This window comes from Suricata suricatta, chromosome 2, assembly GCF_006229205.1.
Source record: "Suricata suricatta isolate VVHF042 chromosome 2, meerkat_22Aug2017_6uvM2_HiC, whole genome shotgun sequence".
Taxonomy (NCBI): Eukaryota; Metazoa; Chordata; class Mammalia; order Carnivora; family Herpestidae; genus Suricata; species Suricata suricatta.
Window position 1 is genome coordinate 63,298,218 of NC_043701.1, and position 25,421 is coordinate 63,323,638.

At 43.0% G+C, this 25,421-nt stretch overlaps 1 protein-coding gene across 9 annotated transcripts in view; it reads right to left on the bottom strand.

Annotated features, from left to right (window-relative positions):
- The window catches only part of LHFPL3 (LHFPL tetraspan subfamily member 3), a 556,172-nt gene that overhangs the window by 116,109 nt on the left and 414,642 nt on the right, over window positions 1–25,421 (bottom strand). For 2 of the 9 annotated variants that reach the window (XR_003904463.1, XR_003904465.1), the window contains exon 1: window positions 10,303–10,459. The exons of 3 other annotated variants lie outside the window; for them this stretch is intronic. The gene's annotated coding sequence lies outside the window, so the exon portion shown is untranslated. 4 more of the 9 variants (XR_003904464.1, XR_003904466.1, XR_003904468.1 and 1 more) reach the window with 4 other exon arrangements.

The following is a 25,421-nucleotide window of genomic DNA, read 5'->3' on the forward strand; positions in this document are numbered from 1 at the left end:
CTTGTTGGTGCAGAGGATGGCAGTGCCCAGAGGGCGCAGAGGAGTCTGTGACACAGAGCGACGGGAGGCAGGGTAACGGAAGACGCCTCCGTGAGAGGCCGGTGGTCAGCCCTGGGATCAGTCAGCACCGGAAGTCTCGGCTCCTGGAAGGCTGCCTGGCGTGGTTTAGTGAAGGTTCCAGAAGTGAAGTGCCGGCAATAGGAGGGGCTCCAGCAGCAGCAGCAAACCTCAGCACAGCTCACTTAGCAGGTACTCCCGGATGATGTGACACCGACATCAGCTGGGTTTTCAGTGGCACCAAGGGTTTGAAGTCAGCAGAGGCTTCTCCCAGGTTCTCTTCAGATTTATCATGTAGATGCCATCACTTTTCCTTCTGTACATGTACTGTTCCATTGGAAGTCAAGGTTGGTGCCACTTAGGTGGGTTCCTGCTGCAGGGAATGTGAGGACATCCTCCTGCTTGAATTTGTAGGACATCAAGGGCTCTGGACATTGTGAAAGTTGGACTATAAGTCATGACGGTAATGTAGAACGATGCCCTTCCTCCCTGGGAAGCATGGAAAGGTGGTCTACTTGGTTTTTGGTATTGCTAATTCTGACTAGAAATAATAGAAATGATAGCAATTTGGCATATTACCTGTGTGTTAAACAGAAATGTGCATCACCTTATTTAATCCTCAAAACAATATTCTAAAGAGGTATTATTAGCAAATTTTGCAGAAGAGGTATAGAAATGTTAAATAGGCCAAGGAACTAGTTAGGATGTGGGACTCGGAATCAGGTCTCTCCTGGATTTCAGATGTAGCCATTTTGACTTTTTATTTCCAATGAAAAGGGCTCATTTCCCCAAGTTCCCTGGCGATGTTTAAATAATGTTTTAAATAATTTGGAGAGTAGTTGTGAATCACAAGGCAACATTTAATTTTTAAAGTTTTTAAATTATTTTGAGAGAGCAAGAGCATGCACATATGAGAAAGGGAGGGGAGGCAGAGAGGGAGGGAGAGAGAGAATCCTAATCCGGCTTGGGCTGACAACCCTGGGATCAGGGTCAAAAACAAGAGTTGGATGCTCAAGCAACTGAGCCACTCAGGCATCCCTCACAAGGTAAGATTTAAAAGGACTGGAGTCAGTAATTATACTTCTCTCATAATTCTGACCCCCATCTGTTAGTCACATCTCTCCATGCAGCAAGGAGAAGCAGGTCATTCCTACACACCACCACCACCTCTCTAGGTCAGCACCACAGTGAGCCTCTCGTCTTCGGCTTGGTGTCTGCACTGTAACCAGTTGCAGTTATTGTTCAGAATTAATGAACAGTTTGCAAACTAGCATCACTTCTGTGAAAGTTGATGGACATATTAATTATACCTTATTTAGATCTCACAGTTGTGCGACCCAGATTCTTCTTTTCTGCCAAATTTCCAAAGATGCAGTGGCATTTTAAAAACTCCAGTGAAACACAGTTAGTGCATTAAAATGCAAACAAGGAAGGAACTGGCCAGGCAGAAATAGGAAGATGACACGCTCGGTTTATCTGACTTCAGGACTCGAATCAGCTGGTCCATTTTCAGGGTTTTTAGGTTGATTCAACAATGCCTATCTTTCCATTCTGGGGTTTTATTAAAATCTTTTTTTTTTAATTTTTTTTAATGTTTTATTTATTTTTGATACAGAGAGAGACAGAGTATGAGAGAGGAAGGGTCAGAGAGAGAGGGAGACACAGAACCGGAAGCAGGCTCCAGGCTCTGAGCTAGCTGTCAGCACAGAGCCCGACGCAGGGCTCGAACCCATGAACGTGAGATCTGACCTGAGCCGAAGCCGGAGGCTTAACCAACTGAGCCACCCAGGCGCCCTATTAAAATCTTTTGTAGGCATTCTATTCAAGTGTCTCCTTTCTCTACAAAAGGATCAAAGCATTTACTTGAAGCCTGATACCAGCTGATTACCAATATCCTAAATGTATTAGATCTCTTATTTTTGGTGTTTATAGTCTACATGGACAGAAGACTGGGATGCACACAGGGGCTTGAATCTTAACTTCACTATTATATATTAAGCTACTGCCATGTCAGGCATTATGCAAATGCTAAGGATACAGTAATACATAAGATACAGCCCCTGCCCATGTGGGCTCAGAGAGAGTCCACTGGGGTTAGGCAAGTAAGGAGGCAATTATAGTACCCTGTGACAGGGATTTAATTGGGGACGGGTGTACTGTGGAAATATACAGGACGGATTCCTATGCAAGTAGTTGGGTAGGGAGTTAGGTCAGGGAAAGCTGCCTAGGGAAAATGTCTAAACCAGTGTCTCTCAGACTTTAGCATGCACCAGAATCAGGTGACTGAATCAGAAGACTGTCAAAAGAGAGATTTTTGCCCCCACCACCTAGAATTTCTGATTCAGTAAGTCTTGGGCCTGAGAATGTGCATTTCTAAAATTTAAAAAAATGTTTATTTATTTTTGAGAGAGAGACAGAGTGTGAGATGGGGAGGAGCAGAGAGAGGGGGAGACACAGAATCCGAAGCAGGCTCCAGGCTCTGAGATGTCAGCACAGAGCCCAACGCGAGGCTTGAACCAACAAACCAAGAGATCATGATCTGAGCTGAAGTAGGACACTCAACCAACTAAGCCACCCAGACCCCCTGAGAATGTGTATTTCTAACAAATTCTCAGTTGATGCTGATGCTTTCTCTGGGGCCACATTATGAGAATCACTTGTCTAAAGCCAAGATCTGAAGGAGGGTGAGAGTGGGAAAACGTGTGTGTGCGCGCACACACATGCATGTGCTTGTGCTCACCCATGGGAGGTGGGGCATAGGAAGTTCTGGGTCAAAGGATATTCCAAAGGGAAAAGAATGTACAGAGACTTGAAGATAAAAGAGAGCATGATGTACTTGGGGACATCAGTCTTGTAGGGTTGACAGTGTAAGAAATGATGAGAATTGAATTGATGGTGACAGTGTCACCAGTGACAAATCACAAAAGACCCAGTTGGCCATGCTATGCTAAGGAGTTTAGTCATGGCAGTGGGACGCTGCTAAAGTGGTTTGGTCAGGACAGTGATGTGATGTGATCTGCATTATGGAAAGGTCTCTTTGGCTTCATTGTGTATAATGGGATAGAAAGGGCAACATAGGAGCAGGGAGACCAGTTAGAAAGGCATTACAGTAATTCAGGAGAAAGATGATGGCTGTGTAGGGACTGCTTTTTGTTGAGGAGAGGGCTGCAATGGATTGAAGATGAGTACAAAGTCTTGGATCTCTCTTCCCATTGAGAGATGAGGTCTGTATGTCCTCCCCTTGAATCTGGGTGGGCTTATGATGACTAGTTGGCCAATACAACAGGGCAAAAATAATGCTGTGCCAGTTTCTAGGCTCAGGTTCTGAGAAACTGGCAGCTTTCTCTTCCTATATCCTGGAGCACTTGTTATTGGATTTCTGACCTGCCTTGCAAGATGGCCGACAGCCTTGCTGGAGAGACCCTCTGGAGAAGTCCAAGACTACCTGGAGACGGACCCTGGCCAAGTGCCAGGCATGTGAGTGAAGACATCTTAGAACTTCCAGCCCAGCCACTAGCTGACTATCACTGAGTGACCCTAGTTGATGCCATGTGGAGAAGAATTGCCCTGAAGAGCCCTGCCTGAATTCCTGACCCACAATATTATGAATATGATAGAATGGTTACTTTACCCTGCTAAGTTTTCGGTAGTTTTGTTCTGAAATAATTGATCAGTAAAACAGTTTCAATAATTGAAACACAAAGAATGTCAACATTTAAGGGTCAGGCGGGGGAAGAGAGACCCTCAAAGCAGAATAAATTTTAAGGAAGGAGAAAAAGAAGGAGAATATGGTGTCATGGAAGCCAAAAGAAGACAGTGCTTTAGGCAGAAAGGAGTGGTTAGCGGTTTCAAAACCTGCAGAGGAGAAAAAAATACGGACCAAATAGTGCTCTTTATATTTAATGGCACAGAGGTCCCTGGCGATATTGGTGAAAGTGTGCTAAGCCAGAAGACCACTTGCATTGAGGAATTAGGTGAGGAGACAGAAGGTGAAAGTAACTGGCAAGAAGCTTCCTGGTGAAGAAAGTGGGTAGACCTCGGGGTCTGTAGGGTTAAGAAAAGGGATTTTCAAGTTATAGACTTGAGCACATTTCAGTGCTGATGGGAAGAATGCTGGGAGAGGGCGAGGAGAGAGGCACTGGGGCAAATGGACTCTGTAAGGTTCTGCAGAATGAAGAGAGGCTGTGGTCCACGTCCACAGTGAGGGATTTGCTTAGGATGGAAGGATGGCCCCCACTTCCACTGTGACTGGAGAGAGCGGGGAAAATGAGGATGAAGAGGAAGATAAATGTGGAAATGTGTAGCAGCTGTAAGGCAGTACTTCATCTGATGGCACCTCTTTCTCCTGTGAGGTAGGAAACAAGGCTATGGGCTTAGACAGGTGGGGGCTTGGGGGAGATGAGACTTCTATGGGAATGGGGAAGACTTGGAATGGCCACTGTGGGGGATAGCAGGGGACTGAGCAGAGAAACATGGAATGACTGCGTCTGTGGTAGTGGCACCTACTTCTATGCTTGTATGATTTTCTTTTCCCGTCGGTACTATTCAGTGGTCCAGGGGTAGAATCAAGGAAGGCAGACAGGTGGGTGAATGCAGGGTTGAAAACTTGGTGGATTTGTATAATGACACATGACAAACGGTTTCAGGATGCTGGCAAAGAAAGGACTGGAGTGAGGGTGTGCCGGTCAGTAAGCAAGTGATGACAGAGAATGTCTGAGGGCTCAAAGTCTTGATGAGTTTAAAGGACAGAGAATGGACACCTGGTTTTGGTTTCCCAGAGGTTCTAGGTAATGGCAGAGTCTCGGATCTATTGGTGGCTAATAGTGTGCACAACAATCAAAGTTCAAGGAAGTAGAGAAAGTAAAAGCACTGAGAGTTTACATTTATGTGGACGATCACGGATGAGGTCTCAGAAGGTGGCAGGGCTTGAGGGTGAAAGAAGACTGGGGGACAGCTGTCAAAGTGTTCAGAAAGTGCAGGCCTGGGAGGTTCGATTATTATCCCAATTCTACAGGAGAAGAAATGGAGGCATGGAGGTCACACAGCTGTTGGGTGGCAGAATCAAGCCTTCTAGCCCAGGTGGTCAAGCTATGGAGTTCATGCTCTACAACACGGAGTCTCCTGTAATCACATTATATGAGAGAACAGCTATAGAAGAAGGCTCGTGTGTAGGGGGCAAAGGAGGGAAAAGGAGGTTCCCAGAGGACACGTGTGGCATTACAGTTGGATCGTGAAGAATAATAATAGTTCACATTTATTTGGCCAGGCATTAAGGCAAGTAATGTGCATGAAATGGTTCCATTGAACTGAACACTTCTGGCATCACTCTGTGATGGGCTGGGTTATCACTACCCGCTTTTAGAGAAGAGGGCATTGAAACACAAAGTGGCTCAGCACTTGCTCTCACATGTTGGTGCCTGGATTTTAACTGAGGCAGTCTAGTGCCAGAGTACCCAACCATAGCCCAGGAGTTCCAGGGGGATGGTGGGAGGGGAAAGGGGGCCTTGGGGCAGAGTAGAGGGTGTTGGCCAAGGCAAGCGGGAGCTCCTACAGGGTGTATATAATGGATGGAAAACTTGAGAAACAGAGTGAGGGATTTAATTCCAGTGAGGAATCAGGATCAATCTTCCTTCCATGTGAGCATGTAGAGCTCAGGCTGCCTCTTGGGTAAATTTGTGGAGTGATGAAGTCTGTAGTGATGTGTTCCTGCCTCCCCTCCCCCTGCACCAGATTCCACTTGACTTAGTGACAGTCAGCTCATTCTGGGGTAGTGATGCAACAGCTCATCAAGGCACAAGGGCCTAAGGTGGTGTGGTCACCACCTCTGCACAAGGCAGAGGGAGAATGGGCTGATTCACAGTAGGGCTGGGCTTCAGATGATTTAAGGAGGTGAGGACCACTGAGAGCCCTCAACAATGACAAATCTAAATCCCACTCAATCTTGTGGTTCCAACAGCATGTGGAGGATATTATGAGAAGTATGTTGGGTTGGGGGTATCTCGACCATGGTGCCTGGGACTCCACCATCTTTTTTTTTTTTTTAACGTTTATTTATTTTTGAGACAGAGAGAGACAAAGCATGAGCTGGGGATGGGGGGAGAGAGAGAGAGAGAGAGAGAGAGAGAGAGAGAGAGAGAGAGAGAGAGAGAGAGAGAGAGGGAGAAGCAGGCTCCAGGCTCTGAACTGTGAGCACAGAGCCCGATGCAGGGCTCTAACCCACAAATGGTGAGATCATGACCTGAGCTGAAGTCAGATGCTCAACCAACTGAGCCACCCAGGAGCCCCGGGACTCCACCATCTTGATAGGACCTGGGTCTACTTCCGTCTCAGTCCTTCTCTTTCCTCTAAAGCAGGGCTTTCCCCCCACAAAGCTAAGCCCAGGTTGTTACTGAAGGAGCTTGGGGAAGTACTGTTTGGGGAAGGAAGAAAGATGAAATGCATCCCAGATTCTCTCCTAGACACCAAATCCTGCATAGCCCAATAAGCAGCTGGTGCAGTAAGTCTTCCAGAATGACTTCCTTAATTACAAGGGATCCCCATCTTCCCCTTTCTTTTTACTTGGAGGAATTTTTCAAGAGAACATGATTTCTGCTGTGTTTCCACTCCAGGTCCACCACTCAGACTGGGAAGGCGAGAAAACAATACGTTAATCCACAGCAACTGAGCCAAATACCAGCAGCCAGGGGACGGCGACATGCTTTCCCCAGTTTTCTGTGGTGTAATTAAGTAAGACGAGCAGTTTTCGCTGAAGTTCTGGTGATGAGGTACTGGGGATTTCTGGGAAGGTTGCCTTTGGGAGTTTGGATCTGGCCAAGGGAATAATTATCTGAAAAGGAAAGTGAGAAACTGCAGATACAGCTAACGGAGGGTATCCTTGGGAAGAGCCTTATGGCTCCTTATTCCCATCAGACTCTATGCCTGCAGCAGCAGAATCCAGACTGATGGGGGCTTCTGCCACTGGGGTGCAGGGCTTATCTGAGTACTATTCTCCTGTTCACCACTCGATCCCTATTTTCCAGGAGTGCCAGGAAGCAAAATACCAAGTGCTCAAGCCTGAGCGTTCATCTCCAAAAATATCAAAGAATGTACCAGGATCCATTAAAACGGAACACCACCCTTTCATGGCCGGAAAGGAGACGACAGGCAGCCTCTTTCTCCTAAGGCCTCACCATCATCTGTGGGGCTACAGCTGAACTCCCTGTGACTCTTTCCTGTGGCCCAGACAACCTGACACTCCTAGGGGTCACGACACTCAGAACCAGATAGCACTGTGCTCTCTGGAAGACACTGAAACAGAATGGTCCTTCCCAGAAAGATGGTCAGAGCTCCCTAAAGTGAGCACTGTTTTATTTCTCAATGGGGCTTTTCACAGTTGAATCCTGAGTGAGGGGCACCCAGACTTAAGTAGCTGTCTTTGTTCCCCTTGTTGTAAAAGCCTGTCACCGCTTTGTACAATGTGAAATTAGTTATTCTCCCATCTAGCAAGTCTTCCACCCGGTGTGATCCTCACAGTTCCACATGTAAAGCAGGAGACCAAGCACAGGGGAAATATAAGATGAAGCAAAAATCCATTTAAATGTCAGTATAAATATCTGGGACATGATAGTGGTGCTTTCTTGTTAGTTTAAGAGTGGAGATTCGCTAAGTGCAGTCCTGGGACCAGCAGACTCCTATCACCTCAGAGCTTATTAGAAATTCACATTCTTGGTGCCTCCATCCCTACCCCAGGTATCAGAAACCCTGGAGGTGGGGCCCGACAGAAGGGGAGGCTCGGAAGGTAACTTTGAAGCACACTGCTCAGTGGGAACCATGGGTTGACGCTGACCTGAGTAAAGAAGGAGCAGTCAGGGGGCTCTTGCCCTGGAGTAGGACTTCACGGTATTTCAGACATATCCTTATCTTTGCTAGAGCGTAGGAGGAAGGTCTGAGGAAGAAGATGGTACTGGCAGTGGGGGTGGGGAGACCGGTAGGTACCTTGGTAGCACAGGTTTGGGGCATGGTTTAAACAGTTTGCTCTATTTGGCATTATAGTCATGGCAATAGGCTAAAATGTCCTATTTCCAAATAATTTCTTATTAGTGTGGGCATGCAGTTTCAGTTGTAGCCTGGGTGACTTTGGACTCACAGAGGTGACTTACTTCCTAGTCTTATGTCTATCATATTCACCACAATGAAGCTTTAATGTTGTTAGGAATACATTTAGATTTATATCCACTAGATGTACAAGATTTATATCCTCAGGATCTACAAGATTGATAACCACTGGATCTACATTCCTCTTTGGCTTTGGTCTGGTGCCAGCCAGTTTACACCTTAAACCCAAACTAGAAAATGCAGAGGCTATTTTTGGAATTATATTCTCCTTCTCGCCTTCTAAGCAATGCATTCTGAGATTCTGATACAAATAGGATGCATTTGGGGGCACATGTGGAAAAATCATAATTTAAGAAAAATGTGAGCATGCATTTTTTACGTTCTGATAAGCAAAGAATAAAATACATAAGAGAAAGTACAGAGAATCTAGAAGAAACCCTGAAGAATGAGCCTTTTTACCCAGAAGAAAGATTGTTAGGTGTTGGCTATATTCAGATTGGCATTTTTAAAGTTAATGACTAGTATAATAAAAGGTTCCAGTTAAATCATTATAGTGGGCTGCTTGCTTCAGGGCAATCAGAAACCTTTGAGGTTTTAAATCATGTTCTTCAGTCTTCAGAAGAGGGTATTTTTAATTTTTGCAGACTATTTCTTTAATCTCTGTAACTTTTCTCTACCTGGTCCCTAATACTCTGTACCTAGCAGGAAAATGAAACCAGTGTTGGCACTCAGGCACAAATGGGTAATATTAAGACAGCTGAGGCTTCCATGGAAATAGTTTGGTTAGTAGCCTATGAAAAATTTGTAGCTGTATTTAATTGCCTGAAATGAAGCATATTATGGTTATCCTACTTTGGAGCCTTGGTGTGATTCAACTTTTGGCAGATGCATTGACAATGACCCTTGAAATCAAACCCGCCCTAGAAAAAGCCAGCAATTTGTTTTAACTGTAACACCAGTGCTGATGGCTCAGCATTCGCCTTGCGTCAAAGAGACAGGGCAAGTGGAAATTTCACAGTATGGTTCTGCTCTAACGTAGAAAGATGCGAAGGCTCATATATTTTGCCTCCTGACTGAAGTCTTTAATCCAGCATGCGCCTTTTACAGCAAACAGAGATCTTCAGAGGATAATTCTATAAAAGGAACACGATCAGATAGAACTGAATATACGAAAGTACTTGAACAAAACGGACCGTATCTTGATGCCCAGAATATAAGTAATCAAAACATTCTTTTTCTACGAAGCTCAAGTTCTGGAAAAACACTGGGACACAGTGATGAACATTAAAAAATTTTTTTCTAACATTTATTTAGAGGCTTTACTGGGGTTTAAGCTCTGGAAAAGCTAAAGGCTTTGCCTGACTGTAGGTTGAAAAGACCCTTTCTCTCTCTGTTATCTGAAGGTATAGAAGGGGAGAGCAAAGTAGTTAGAACTGGGTTCTGGAGACTGGCTGCCGAGAACCAAATCCTGGCTCCATCACTATTAGCTGAGTAACATCAGACAAGTCATCTAAAAATCCTTATTTTAGTTTCTTCATCTGTACAATGGGTATAACAGCAGGGTCTGACTCATTGTTAGGATTATGTAATGTATGTAACATCTTAGAACCATGCCTGACACATAGTAAGTGCTCAACAAATTTAGCTATTACTACCAGTATGATTTTATTTTTTTAAAGTTTGTTTTTGAGAGAGAGGCATGGAGGGAGGCAGAGAGAAAAAGCGAGAAAGCATGTGCACAAGAGGGAGAGGGTGAGAGAGAGAGACATAATTCCAAGCAGGCTCCATACCATCAGTGCAGAGCATGATGCAGGGCTCAAACCCACAAACCATGAGATCATGACCATCAAGAGTTGGATGCTTAACTGATGGAGCCACCTAGGCGCCCCCATTTAAATTTTGATGAATGAAGGCCCTGTAAGAACAGTAAGAGGAGAGGAAACACCACTGTCTTCCTGTCTTTTTTCCTTTAGCTTTCCTCCTGTCTCCCTTCTCTCTTCCCATTTCTATGTCTTTGCCACATTCCAAGAGGGTCAGAAGGCGAAGAATGAATGTTGAGCATGTCTGGTATTTTTCCAAAGGTCAGGAGGGGGAAGTCCCTTCCTGGCTTTACCACTAGCTAGGCGTGGGACTGCAGGCGAGTGTTCTTACCTTCTGTGCTAGTGTGCTAGGGCTGCTGTAATGAAGTACCACGACCTAGGTGGTTGAGAATAACAGACCTGTGTCGTCTGGCAGTTCTGGAGGCAGAAAGTCTGAATCAAGGCGTTGGCCTGGTTAGTTCCTTCCGAGGCTGTGAGGGAGAAGCTATACTGGGTTGCTCACCTAGCTGCTGGCGGTTTGCTGGCCATCTTTGATATTCCTTGGCTTGTGGAAGCATCAAACTGCTCTCGGCCATCATGGTCCCATGTTTGTTCTCTGTGTGGGCATCTGTGTCCAGATTTCTCCTTTTGGAAGGATGAGATTAGAGCCCACCCTATTCCAGTATGACCTCATAATAACTAATTGTATCTGCAGTAAGTCTCTTTCCAGGTAAGTTCACATTCTGAGGGACTGGGGGTTAGGGCTTTAACATGTGAATTTGGGGGAGGAGGGGACACAATTCAACCCATAACACCAAGGGACAGTTTTCAGAGTCTTCTGGGTGTTGCTGTATGCTGTGATTCTCCAGGAGAGCCGTGAAGTCTGAGAGGTATTTCTCAAACTTAGCTAACTGGAGAGGGTTTTGATCTGCTTTGGAGAATCATGATGGTGCTGGTGCTAATCGTGATGGCCTTCTGGGCAAAGCTGATGGGGCTGATCGGAACCAAGGACAGAGAGTCCTCCCTCCATCTCAGGCACAGCCTACCTTACCTCTGCTGAAGTAGCACCCTGCCTGCCTGTGGTTAGTTCACCAAGATGATGGGTGCAGCGAAGCCAGCAGCCCCTCACAGCCCCGTCAGTTCCTGGGTGGGTGAGGAAGCCCCCCACCCCACCGAAGGGGCCTCTCTGGCTCTGAGACAGCTGCTGTGGATGACAGGGAGACTGGGTGGCTGCATTTATATCCAAGCAGCTGTGATCCCTTATAAACTAGAAGGGAAAGCCCACAAGGGAGAAAATGACTTACTCATAAAATTTTAATAAATAGGTTAAAAGAAAAACCAAAAAACCTGCCTCAGCTTCTTTTTGTGTTGCTGTCAGCATGCCCATCTCTTGTAGCGAGCTGACATTCCTGTCGATGGGGCTGTTAAGAGCACTCTGAATAAGGTAATTACCCAATAAAGTTAATATTAACCAAATTGCATGGAACTTGAATTAAAAATATATCTGACTGCAGGATTGAAGCCCAAGTCATGTGTCTTATCCACTGCACATGTGGTTTACCTTCCTGGAGAGTAGCAAGCGTCACGGGAAGGAGGCTGCCATTTATATTCTGAAGGTGAACCCACTCTCCGAAGGGGGACCTCCAAGGATGCTTTATTCTCTACTTCAAGGCAGCAAGGGAATAAGGTTTCTGCTTTCTACTTTATCTCTGCATGATATTTCCATTCACTTTGCAGGGCAGCAGTGCTGGCTAGCACAGCCTGCCCTTTCTCTTGAAGAGTGAGCTGAGGTAGCACCAGAACGGGAAAGGGCATTGCTTTGTGAGTTCCAGTATCCTTGTAGGGTTGGTGCGGGGAGGCAGTCTGAGCTCCTCTGTCAGCACACCCTGGGACTGCATGGCTGCGAGACAGCTCACACAAAGGCCATTAGGTTTGAGCAGAAAGAGTGCAGGACCCGGGGTCAAAGGAATTGAGTTCTAATAGTCTCTGCGTCATTAACTAATTGAAAGAGTTTTGGCAAGTCAGTTCCCTTCTCTATGCCTCATTTTTCTCATCTGTCAAATGATGGCAAAAAAAAAAATGTATTCCTCCAGGGTGAGAGAATAAAAAGGATAAAAGACACGGAAGTATCATGACTATAAGTAGCTATTATTAACCTTAAATGACTGGTCTACAGGGAAGTTACCATTTTAGGGTATTAAAAAAAAAAACAAGACAAAACAGAAACTGATAGAAATCAAAAATAAAACTAAGGAAACTCCCAACAAACAAAAGTTCAGGATGAGAAAGTTTCACTGGTAAATTCTACCAAATGTTCAAAGAAAAATTAATATCAATCCTCCTCAAACCCTCCCACAAAGGAGAAGAGAAGGGAACCCTTCCAAACTTACTTCACAAAGCCAGCATTACCCTAATATAAAACCAGACAAGGATGCCACACACAAGAAATTAGAGACCAATATCTATGATGAGTATAGATGCAAAAATCCTCAACAAAATATTAGCAAATCAAATTCAACAATGCATTAAAAGGATCATACACCATGATCAAGTTGGACTCTTTCCAGGGATACCAGGGTGCTTCAACCGCCACAAATCAATGGGATACACATATTAACAAAATGAAGGATAAGATCACATGGTAATTTCAACAGATGCAGAAAAAGCATATGACAAAATTCAACATCCATTTATGACATAAACTCTCAACAAAGAGTACAGAGATGGAGGTCATGCATGACAAGCCCACAGCTAACATCATACTCAACAGTGAGATGCTGAAAGCTTTTCCTCTAAGATCAGGTAGAAGACAAGGATGTCTATTCTCATCACCTTTATTCAACATAGTATTAGAAGTCCTAGCCAGAGCAACTAGGCAAGAAAAAGAGCTAAAACATATAAATTGGAAAGGGAAGTGACATAACATTATATATAGGAAACTCCAAAAACTGCATAAAAATCTGCTAGAAGTAACAAATGAATTTGGCAAAGTTGCAAGGATAGAAAATGAATATACAAATTCTGTTGCATTTCTATTCATGAATAGTGAAGTATAAGAGACAAATTAAGAAAACAATTTACATTTGTATCAAAAGGAATAACATACAAAGGAATAGATTTAACCAAATGTGTGAGGAATTTGTACACTGAAAACCCTAAGACATTAATAAAAGAAGTTGAAAAAGACATAAGTAAAGATATTCTGTGCTTCATGGATTGGAAGAATAGTTTTAAAATGACCATCCAAAACAATCTATGGATTCAATCCAATACCTACCAAAATTCTAATGGCATTTTTCACAGAAATAGAACAACCCTAAGATTTTTATGCAACCACAGAAGACACTGAAGAGCTAAAGCAATCTTGAGAAAGAAGAACAAAGCTGGAAGCATCATGATCCCTACATCAATTATTTTTTTATGTTTTATTTATTTTTGAGAGAAAGCATGAGCAGGAGATGGACAGAGAGAGAGAGGGAGACACAGGATCCAAAGACAGGCTCCAGGCTCTAAGCTAGCTGTAAGCACAGAGCTCGACATGGGGCTCAAACCCACGAACTCTGAGATCATGACTTGAGCTGAAGCCAGACACTTAACTGACTGAGCCACCCAGGTGCCCCTCATGCTCCCTACTTCAATCCATATTATAAAGCTACAGTAGTCAAAACAATATGGTACTGGCATAAAAACAGACACATAGATCAATGGAACAAAATAGAGTTCAGAAATAAACCCATGCAGATATGGTTAATTCATTTATGACAGTTTAGCTAAGAATATAAAATGGGGAAAGGGCAGTCTCTTCAACAAATGGTTCTGGGAAAACAGGACAGTGGTCCCTGAAATTGGACCACTATCTTACACCATACACAAAATGAACTCACAGTGCATTGAAGACTTGAATGTAAGACCTGAAACTGCAGAAGTCCGGAAAGAAAACATAGGAGGTAGTTCCTTGATGTCAATCTTGGTGATTTTTTTTTTTTTTTTTGGATTTGACATCAAAACCAAAGGCAACAAAAGTAAAACTAAACAAGTGGGACTACATCAAACTAAAAAGCTTCTGCACAGCAAAGAAAACCATCAACAAAAGGCAATGGCAACCTACTGAATGGGAGAAAGTATTTATAAGTCATAGGTAAAGGCTTAATATCCAAAATACATAAAGAGCTCATACAACTCCATAGCAATAAAACAGTCTGATTTTTAAAAAGGGGGCTATTCACAGACATTTTCCACAAGACACACACATGGCAAATGGACGTGGGAAAAGATGCTCAACATCACTAGTCATCAGGAAAATGCAAAACCAAACCAAAATGAAATACCACCTTACACCATTTAGAAGGGCTTTATCAAAGAGACAAGAAATAACAAACTTTGGTGAGGATGTGGAGAAAAAGAAACTGTTGTGGACTGTTGTGGGGACATAAACTGGTGCAACAATTATGGAAAATACTAGAGAAGCTGCTCAAAAAATTAAAAAATAGAAATACCACATCATCCAAGAATTCCACTTCTGGGGGTTTATAAACGAAATGAAAATGCTAATCCAAAAAGATATATGCACTCCCATGTCATTGCAGCATCACCAAATAGCCAAGATATGGAAACAGAAGTCTGTACCGATAGAAAAAGGGATAAAAAAGATGTGGTTTGTGTATACAAGGGAATATTATTTAGCCATAAGAAGAAGGAAACCTTGCCATTTGTGACAACATGAATAGACCTTGAGGGCATTACGCTAAGTGAAATAAATCAGAGACAGACAAATACTTATGATTCCACTTGCATATGGAATCTAAAACAAAACAAAAACTCAAGCTCATAGATACAGAAAACAGATTGGTGATTGGGAAGGGGGAGAAGGGAGGAAACTAGTTGCAGGGGCCCCTGAAATACAAATTTCCAGTTATTAAATAAGTCATGGGATTTAATGTATAACACAATGATTTTAGCTAATAATACCATATAGCATATTTGAAAGTTGCAAGAGAACAGAACTTAAAAGTTGCCATCATAAGAAAAAAACGTTGTAACTATGAACGGTGGTGGATATTAACTAGACTCACTGTGGTGATCATTTTGCTATATGTACAAATATCAAATCATTACACAGTGCACCTGAAACTAATTCGATGTTGTGTGTCAGTTATATCTAAATTAATAAATAAAACTAATGGTAAATTCTGGGCTGGGGGAGGGGGGAATCCAAAGTCTCTTTTTTCTTTAGAGAGTAAGAAAAGAAGTAGAATAAGCAAATTACTCAGGGTTATGAGCAGTACAAATTAGGAACTACAAAAAAGAGCTAAAATATCAATACTCATTAGGCTAAAACATTTTCTTTTTAAAAGTCTAGCTACATACTAAAAATGTATCCTAACTGCAACTATATAACTAGTATATATTTACAAAACTGTAGAAATGGAAAATATGGATAGAGATTCAACTCAAGCAAATGATATAAAAAATGGCAACACTGTCCCAGAAAGAGCGCTGAGCAGACAGGTGTTACCTCTGAGATGAACAAATCACGAGAACACCACCTCTGTGCCTGTGTTCCCACAGGACATAACTCCTGTCCTATTCAACTCACAGGGTTGAATGAAATGAAATATATATCTGAACACGTGCAAGAGCCATATACCTGAGAAGTGCCATCATTTTAATTATTTGGTCAGGTCTCTGTCCTCATAATTCAACTCAATAATCATTGATTGAGGGTCTACAGGCTAAGTATGGTAAGTTTGGTCAAGAAGTTACTCATCCTGGGTGCCTGGGCAGCTCAGCTGGTTGAATGTCCGACCATGATTTCCACTCAGGTCATGATCCCAGGGTCGTGGGATCGAGCCCTGCACTGATCACGGAACCTGCCTGGGATTCTCTATCTTTCTCTCTCTCCCTCTCTCCCTCTGTCCCTCCCTCTCTCTCAAATTATAAAAACAATAAAAAGAAGTTACTCATCCTGTGTGGCTCTGTGAATCAAGAGGAAAAGGGGTGGCTTCAAGCTGGAAGGACTGAGAAGGGTTCACTACAGAGTGATGTGTGAACTGCCCCTGAAATGAATGTGACCAAGCAGTCATTCCATCTCTATCTTATGGGGCTCTACCCCTGTGCCTTCAGCAAGGGCCTTCAGCACTCACAAACAAGTAGAAAGACGATTCCAGCACTTTAAGAATTTCATTCTAGTGGAAGAAGGTGGGGGCTAGGTGAAGCATCTCCCCCTGGTGGGAGACACGACAGGGGAGGAGATAGCAGTATTAACAAAGACACAGAAGGGGAACACAGAAAGGGAAAAGAAGCTTCATTTCTGGCTCTACTTCAGGTTACTTGGTAGTGGCTGCTGGAATCTGTATTGAGAAGGACTCAGGCTTCCTTCTGGCTCAGGTAGAAACGTCTGGGCAGGATCAATGAATAGTGTCTGCAGTGGTGTGGGAAGAAGGATGGCCACACGCGTGCCAGAGATTTGGCATTCCAAAAGGGGTCCCACGTGGCTGGATTACACCCTGTGCCATTATGGTCTGTGCCTTTCCACTCCCCTGAGACAGTTATGAAGTTCAATAGCAAGTATTACTGAGTCCAGCCTTTGGGTACACATGCAAAATCACTTGAATATTCCCAAAGAAAGGCTCTCTAAGTGGAAGTGTTACTGGTCTACCTCCCCAGCCCTTTCTCTCTTCTACATTGAGACCACAGTAGTCATGTAACTCGGCTACGCTTCATGGAAAGTGTGTGTTTGTGGTTCCACGTCTTTGCTCCCTGGACCCCAACTCAAAGTGAGCTTCAGCCCCTTAGATTCTCAGAATTTGTAGTTCCTTATTAGCTATTTTTTTTTTTTTTAGCTATTTGTCTTGTTTGGAGTTGTCTAATTCATCCTCCTCACAGCCTCTTAGAAAGAGGATGATCTGCTTCTTTAAGTCTCCTGAGGAAACCATACTGCCTCTTTGTTGACTCATTTCCCTCTCATATCTCTTACAGTGTAGTGAGGTTCTAGAACATCTTATACAAGGGTGACTTTGGCTTTCCAGATGGGCCTTAAACGTAGATGGAAGGAAACACTATTACTTGGCTTTTGACACGTCAAAAAAACAAATTTAGAAAATCCCTTCTCTGTTGTGCTTGTATTGCTTTTAAGCTATCTTGTTAGTGCAAAATTTATTTTGTATATCAAAAGAAAATTGTTAATTTTTTTCTGTTAGATTGAACTGTAGGAAATTGCTGTATTTTTTGATCAGAAGGTTGACTGCCAGCAATATTCTATGGCTCAATCTAATATTTGTATACCTTCTTTAACAATCCTAATCTTGAAGATCTGGGCTTTAGGATGTTTTTATTTTTGTAATATAATTTATTGTCAAGTTAGCTGACATACAATGTATACAGTGTGCTCTTGGTTTCAGGAGTAGACTTCCATGATTTATCCCTTACACGCAACACCCAGTGCTCAGCCCAAGTGCCCTCCTCAATGCCCATCACCCATTTTCCCCTCTCCTTGTCCTCCCCCATCAACCCTCGGTTTGTATGTAAGAGTCTCTTATGGGTTTACCTCCCTCTCTGTTTGAAACTATTTTTCCTCCTTCCCTTCCTCCATGGTCTTCTCAAGTTCCACATATGAATGTTCTTAAGTTCTCAGGTTAAGTTTCTCAAGTTCCACATCTGAGTGAAAACATCTGTCTTTCTGTGACTATTTCACTTAGTGTAATACTTTCCGGATCCATCCACACTGCTGCAAATGGCAGGATTTTGTTCGCTCCCACTGTCAAGTAGTATTCCACTGTATATATAAACCACATCCTCTTTATCCATTCGTCAGTTGATGCACATCTGGGCTCTTTCCATGATTTGGCTCTTGTTGAAAGCATTTCTATCCACATTGTGGTGCACATGCTCCTATGCATCAGCACTCCTATAGCCCTTGGGTAAATTTCTAGCAGTGCTACTGCTGGGTGGTAGAGTAGTTCTATTTTTAAGTTTTTGAGGAACCTCCACACTGTTTTCCAGAGCAGCTGCACCAGTTTGAATTCCCATCAGCAGTGTAAGAGAGTTCCCATATCTCCACATAGGATGTTTTATTTTTATTATTATTATTATTTTTTTTAATTTTAGAGAAAAAGAGAGCATGAGTTGGGGAGAAGGCTGAGGGAGGGAGGGAGAGAGCGAGTGAGAGTGAGAATCTTAAATAGGCTCCATGCTAACTGTGGAGCCTGATGCAGGGCTCAAAGTCATGAGCCTGGGATCATGACCTGAGCTGAAATCAAGAGTCAGGTGCTAATCAACTGAGCACCAGGCCCTCTGTGCACTTTAAGATGTTTTGCGGAGATTGCCTTATACTTTAAAAGACAAAGGGAAACAAACATTACTATTTTGTTAAAATGTATCTCTCTGCTTTCAAAGCCCATTCTTCCTGTTCCCTCCTTAAAGATAATAAGAAAAGCTGCATGAATAGCACTGCTAGGGATTTATCCAAGGGATACAGAAGTGCTGATGCATAGGAGCACATGTACCCCAATGTTCATAGCGGCACTGTCAACAATAGCCAAAACATGGAAAAAGCCTAAATGTCCATCACCTGATGAGTGGATCAAGAAGATGTGGTATATATATACAATGGAGTACTACATGGCAATGAGAAAGAATGAAATATGGCCATTTGTAGGAAAGTGGATGGACCTTGAGGGTGTCATGCTAAGCGAACTAAGTCAGGCAGAGAAGGACAGAAACCATATGTTTGCACTCATAGGTCTAACAGGAAAACAGGAGAAACCTAATGGAGGACCAGGGGGAGGGGAAGGGGGAGAGAGAGGGACGCAAAACTTGAGAGACTATTGAATACTGAAAACGAACTGAGGGTTGAAGGGGGAAGGGGGAAAAGAGGTGGTGGTGATGGAGGAGGGCACTTGTGGGGAAGAGCACTGGGTGTTGTATGGAAACTAATTTGACAATAAACTACTTAAAAAAATTGTAGCCAAAAAAAAAAAAAAAAAAAGCTGCGTGAAGGCTTTTCTTTCCAAACTCGAAGAGCTGGATACTCTTCAGCTTGGCTTTGAGACCTGACATACAGCCAGGAGGCAACATGTCCCCTTTAGTATTCACTGCTTGAATGGAGAAAGGAAGCATTTCATGAGAAACCCCTGGGATGTTTGAGATGATATCCATACTTATATTTGCTTCTCAAAAGTCTGAAGGCAATCTAGTTTCTCGATTAACTACTGAATAGCATTTGTATTTACTCTAATGGAAGGTTCTTCCAGGAAGACAAAGCTGGTGTTCAGAGAAGTTTTGTCTCAGTTCATCCCTTTCTATCTCACTCGTGCAGTCCAGCGGCTGCAGGTGCATACCGATGTGGTGTGGAAGTGAAGGACCGGACTGTTTTCACATTTGAATTTCACATTTGAAGAACTGCGGAATAATAATGCAAGAGAATAACAGAATAGCCGAGTGGGAGAGAAGGCTGTTTCCGTTTGATAGAAGGTGGCCACAAACCCTCTTCTAAAAGGGTGGGGTGCTGGGAGTACAGTTCTGTTCTTGGAAATAAAAGTCAAACTCCTCTTTTTTTGTGCCACGGGCTTTGCTCACCTGTTTCAGTGGTCTGAAAACTGTCAGTCATAGAAACAATGCAACTAGTTGGCTGATTAACAGGTACTCTGCTCCTGGAAAGGGGACCATCTAAAGATAACAAAGGCAGGGGTGCCTGGGTGGCTCAGTCAGTTAAAGTGTCTGACTCTTGATTTTGGCTCAGGTCATGATCTCACAGTTTGTGGGACTGGGTCTGCATCAGGCTGCATGTTGGGAATGCAGAGCTAGCTTGGAATTCTCTCTCCCTCTTTCTTGTTCAAAATAAATCAATAAATCTTAAAAAAAAAAAAAAGACAATGCTGACAGTGGTCTTCAGTCCCCAGAAATAGGAGTGTGAAGTCAGTTCACAAGAGGCCAGGGAGATGTTGCCCTCTGGTGCCAGCTTTCTCTTACTGAGCCAAGAAAAGTGTTCTTAGCAGATTCTCAGATTCCCTTCACCAACTCCCAAGTTTGCTGTACTTAAAAAATGTCTAGAACATGAAGATCAAAACTAGAAAGCTGAGATTTTTCCAGTATGAGGAAGGAAGGAAAAGGCAAGAGGTAATGTTCCCATCTTTTTTTTTTCTTTTTCTTTTCAAGAAAAGAATCACAAGAATGGTTGGATGCCTTCTTCAGTCTTTCATAAGTACTTTCCTTGGAGGCTGGAAGTCAGTAGCTTCTTTTTCTTTGCCTAAAGGATCCTTATCTTAGAGATTTAGGGATGAGAAAACCAGGGATGCCATGTGGAAGGGATGAGAGGATAGAGTATTTGCTGAGACAGAGATAAAATCCCCATTTCTCTCTGCTTTGCTTTATTGTTTCCTTAAAAGTTATGTCATATGGAGATAACATAAAAAAACACTATCTTACAAGTGGGTAAAGACCCCAAATCTGGGGGTGTCACTGTTATGAGAGGGAGTCAGAAGTGCCTGAACTCCGGGTTTCTATTCTTAAGCCAACCCAGGGATTTATAATATACTTTTACTATCCCCATAATATACTTTGGCCAATCCGTTTGACTTCCATGAATTTTTTCAACAAATTCACTCCTTGTCTCATGTGGAAGTTGCAAAGTTGGTTTAATTAAGGTTTATACTTTGACAGGCTCAATGAAAGATGCTTAGAAATGCAAGATGGCCTAACAAAGTAAGCTAAGGACACCTTTAGGAAAGAAAAGTATACAGGGCACCCGAAACCCATTTTGAAGATGGCTATATGCAAACTTGACAAGAGACTGCATATATACCAGACGGAGAGTCAGATCAGCTTCCACATGCCTCATTGGATCAGAAATGGGGTGATTCTGTTAATCCTGTCCCTCTGAGTATTATCTGAATGTTCAGACCTCTCTCTAGGTCCTCTCCAGGATGGAAGCCATCTGTCAGAGGCACCTCTGGGTTTACAGCTCCTCCAGCATTCAGACTCCACCATCCAGAGCTCATTCCCTAACTGCTGGGCCAAATAGCCTGTCTCAGGTCCAACTAACCCCCAGCTGCTCTAGGCCTGACAGAATCCCTCAGGTCACTATGAGTCCTCCCGCTGAGGACACTAACCTAGAAGAAGGCAGAGCTATACATGATGGTTATGTTGACAAATTTCATCTTCAGAAAGCCCCAGCTTATTCTATTTGATCTTTAATCTTTCTTATTGGTTGAGTGTTGGTTTGAATTTTAACTTCATCATTCACAATTTGGAGACATTCAGTTATTTTTATTTTTTAACTTAAAAAAATATTTTGTGTGTGTATGTCTATGGGGTGGGGAGAGACAGAGAGAGAAGGAGACAGAGTAACCCAAGCAGGCTCTGTGCATCACAGAGCCCCATGTGGGGCTCAAACTCATGAACTATGAGAACATGACCTGAGCTGAAACCAAGAGTCGGACACTTAACTGACTGAGCCATCCAGGTGCCCCTGTTTGTAACTTTTTAAAAAAGAAAATGCAAGTTTCTTAAGATAAAGACAAGTAATTACAATGCTTCCCATGATTATAAGCTCAGCAAAATAGAAATAAAAATGACAACTAAAAGAATAAACTTCGTACGCAAACCAAGACTAAGCCACTTTGGACTTGCTGCCAATCAGAGAGGTTGACTGAAAAACCCCAGAAGCGGGGTTTCCTTCCCGAACATGATTTTATTTGAGTATGATTTTTCTGAGACACGTGGTATGGTTTTTTAAATTCAAAGTTCGAATTGGTAGGGTGACAGAGGAGAAACATTTAGAAGGAAATTAGAAGGACTAAATGGGAGTGGGAAATTGAAGAATGAAAGAAGGGATATTTTCTCTCTTTCTCCTTCTCTGATGTCAAACTTCTGACACGCATCTGAGGGAAGTGTGGTGATGATTTTCAAATCATGGACGAAGGAACCCCAGAAGTTTTCTTTCAGGGGTTGCCTCATAGATGAGGAGGGAGAGAAAGCCTCCATAACCTTTCCTCCAACTTTTTCATGGACTTGACAGTTAGATGGAACCCTAAAGAGAAGACCAACTATAGTTGTCATGGTGAAATTTAGCCCATTTAGCATTTTAGTTTTGAAAATTAGAATCATCATAAAATGAGCAAGATGGGGTGCCTGGGTGTCTCAGCTGGTTAAGCATCCAACTTTGTCTCAGGTCATTTCATGGTTTGTGAGTTCAACCCCTACATTGGGCTCTGTGCTGACAGGTCAGAGCCTGGAGCCTGCTTGGGATTCTGTGTCTCCCTCTCTCTCTGCCTCTCCTCTGCTTACACACACATACTCTCTCTCTCTCTCAAAAATAAACATTAAAAAATTAAAAAAATGAACAAGACGGAGAAAATCAGCAAATATCACAAGAAAGCCAAGTGAAAGACCTTCTTGTTATTGGTTCCTGCCCCTCACAGTTGAGCTTTCTAAACTCAGGGCCTCCTATTGGCATCTGCCAAAGCTTTGGTCCTGTAGCATTCCGACCCCTAAGAAAATACAGTTTAGCATTGGATCATCCCACTCCTCAGGCTTCAGATTGTCTCCCCTATCTCCTAAGTTTCTTTTGTTCTCTAGAAAACCAAGATAACAACAGAGCTCAGCTTTATCATTCACAGAAATTATTTTAGGGTCCTTCCAGATAATTGTTATGGATTTCTGTGCCAGTTCAGGAAAACAAAGAATTTTGTTATCCAATGATGATCTAGCAGAAAAGAGACTGAAGCAAGCCACAGAGCAGGATTTAGAGAACTATGACAGCTGACTACAAAACAGGGAAGAACACGCTGGAGTTTTAAAACAATTCTTCAGTAGTGGTCAGAAGTGAGGTGGGTTGGATTGAGCCCCCAGGAAGGGGCTGCAGGAACTTTTCCAGATGAAGGGCAGGATTTCTGCACAAGAGATCGGAGCCTGGACTTCCATCATGGTACCGCAAAGTAATCAAACATCTGCATTGCACATAAACAGTAGGAGTGGAAATGCCTGCTGAAAGCTCTGTTGAGAGAGAATGACAATAATTGAGCTTTCTATCACGGGGCTCTGCCCTGCTGCCACAAGGTCATCATGGAAGAAATAATGGAGCAGTTTGCAAAAACCTAGAAGGATTTGGTCTTTGCATGTCCTGCGTTGCACTTTGTGCATGACAGCAGCTCAGTAACTATTAAAGATGGTGCAGGAGATGCTTTTGTAATTTCTCTTGGGAAATGTCTTTCTTTGCAAAAGTTAGCTTAAAAAAAAAACTGCTTCTCAAAGTGATGCCAAGAAGCAAGGATGCTTCATGCTAATCCTGTCCCTTGACAACAGAAATAATTCGCAAGGTGCATTAAAACTGGAAGGTCATCTAGGTATCTCTTTGAAGTACAGCAAGACACGACAGCAAGGTCTTTGGTCGAAAACTGAGTTCAACAGCATTCTGGGGTCCATGCTAATCTTTAAACTGTGAAGAAAATCCGCAAATTCCTTTGAGTTTCATCAACTCCTCAGGAATCAACTAAGGTCATAACCTTTCCTGTTGTGCTGGGGAGGGAGTGGGGGAGATTCTTCCTTGTAGCCAGCTGAGTTCTTCCCTTAAAGTTGCCATTTATTTGGATTTGTTGGATTTTCCGCCAGTCACTTCATCAAAAACAGAACAAAAACCAAAGTGTCATCTTCTTGTTGCTTCTCTTAGAACCCATTACAAGAAATAGCTTTGAAGTATCAGATCTGGTATCTTAGGAGATCAACCCCCATTTACACTTTTGGCTTCCCCACCCCATTCCAACATGAATTCCTCTGAGAACCAGAAGATGGAATGGTGAATCTTGGCAGTAGCTTTCATGAATTGGATGAAAGGTCACCTAATGTCTGTAGCATCAATTTTCTTGTGTATAAAATGGAAATAACAACAATAATGGGACTGTTGGAAGTATCAGATGAGTTAGAGGATATAAAACACATCGTAAATTGTGAAATGCTCCAAAGGTATAATTATGAACACTACAGTGGCAGTGATGGTATAGTGGAATGAACATCAAATTTGAGGTCAGGAGACAGGAGTGTAAATCCCGAGTCTTCTACTTAATTGTTGTGTGATTTAGGGCAAGACACATAAGCCAAGACCTAGTTGTCTTAATTATAAATGTGATTTATTGAACTAACAAAAAGCTTCATAGGGTTTTGAAATTGAAATAATAGCCAACTGAACCAGAGGTAGGTATCTAAACTATGCCACTAAATTTTACTTCCTTGAGAATTTGGGATTAGAATTAAAGAACTGTCCATTATTTCTGGATAAGGATGTCAGAGAGAGGAGAACTCAATGTACCTTATGTAGAGAACAGGTTTACTGAGAAAGAAGGATGAGGTAGGTGAGAGAAAGAGAGATACACACATAGACAGCAAAAGACTACTCCATGATTTCTTTACTATTCCATTTCTAGGTGACGTCCCCAAATGCCCTTACTGTAAATTTCTTCTGGATTAGTCAAGGCTCAGTTGCAGATAAGGGAATCCATTCTACTGGTTTCGGCAGAAAGGGATTTAATGTGGGAATTGGGCATTTACAACACTACTAGAAAGGAGACAGACTTTAGGCCAAGCCTTCAAGACAACTCCCCCAAACAAGCCCACAGAGGTGGCCTATGGAGGGAATTACTACCAGTCCAGGAAGCTGGGAAAGAAGTTGCTCCCAGAGCCACTGGCTTTGCAACCACGCTGCTTTTTCTTTTAAACATTTTTTAAATGGTAATTCATTTTTAAGAGAGAGAGAGAGACAGAGCACAGGTCGGGGAGGGGCAGAGAGAGACGGAGACACAGAATCCAAAGCTGGTTCTAGGCTCTGAGCAGTCAGCAAAGAGCCCGATGTGGAGCTCAAACTCACAGACCATAAGATCATGACCTGAGCTGAAATCAAGAGTCAGTTGCCCAACTGACTGAGCTACCCAGGCGCCCCCATGCTGCTTTTATCAAGAGCCACACCAGGAAGATTCTTGACACCTGTGAAGCCAAGACCTGACCATAGAGATACCTGCTACCACTCTTACCTTCCACCCAAACACAGCCCCTCTGTGGGGCACGACTCCAGCTCCTCAGGGAAACTCTATTTGGTGGAAGTCAGGCACTGTAGGATTGTGCTCTAAGGCATCTGATCAATGCAGTTTCTACCACTCCAGCATGTGGAACAAACCATGCACGAAATAAAACGTGATTCAGTGAGTGAATCTGTATATGCCCACCATATCCACTTTGCCTTCTTTCTTCCCAAAGTAGGTCCAGTGAATTTCTGTTCATTTCAGCTGAAGAGTGCTTGTCAACACTCTCATATGACTGACATCTTGACTATGCTGCAACAGCGCCATTAGAGTTTTTTCAATGAGATGTTCAGGGATGGCCACATCAGAGACCAACATAGAGAAAGGACAAGGTCTGGCTAAGGTTGGGACACTGGGGCCCTTACAGTGTCACTTTTTGCGCTACATTATTGTGGACAGGCCC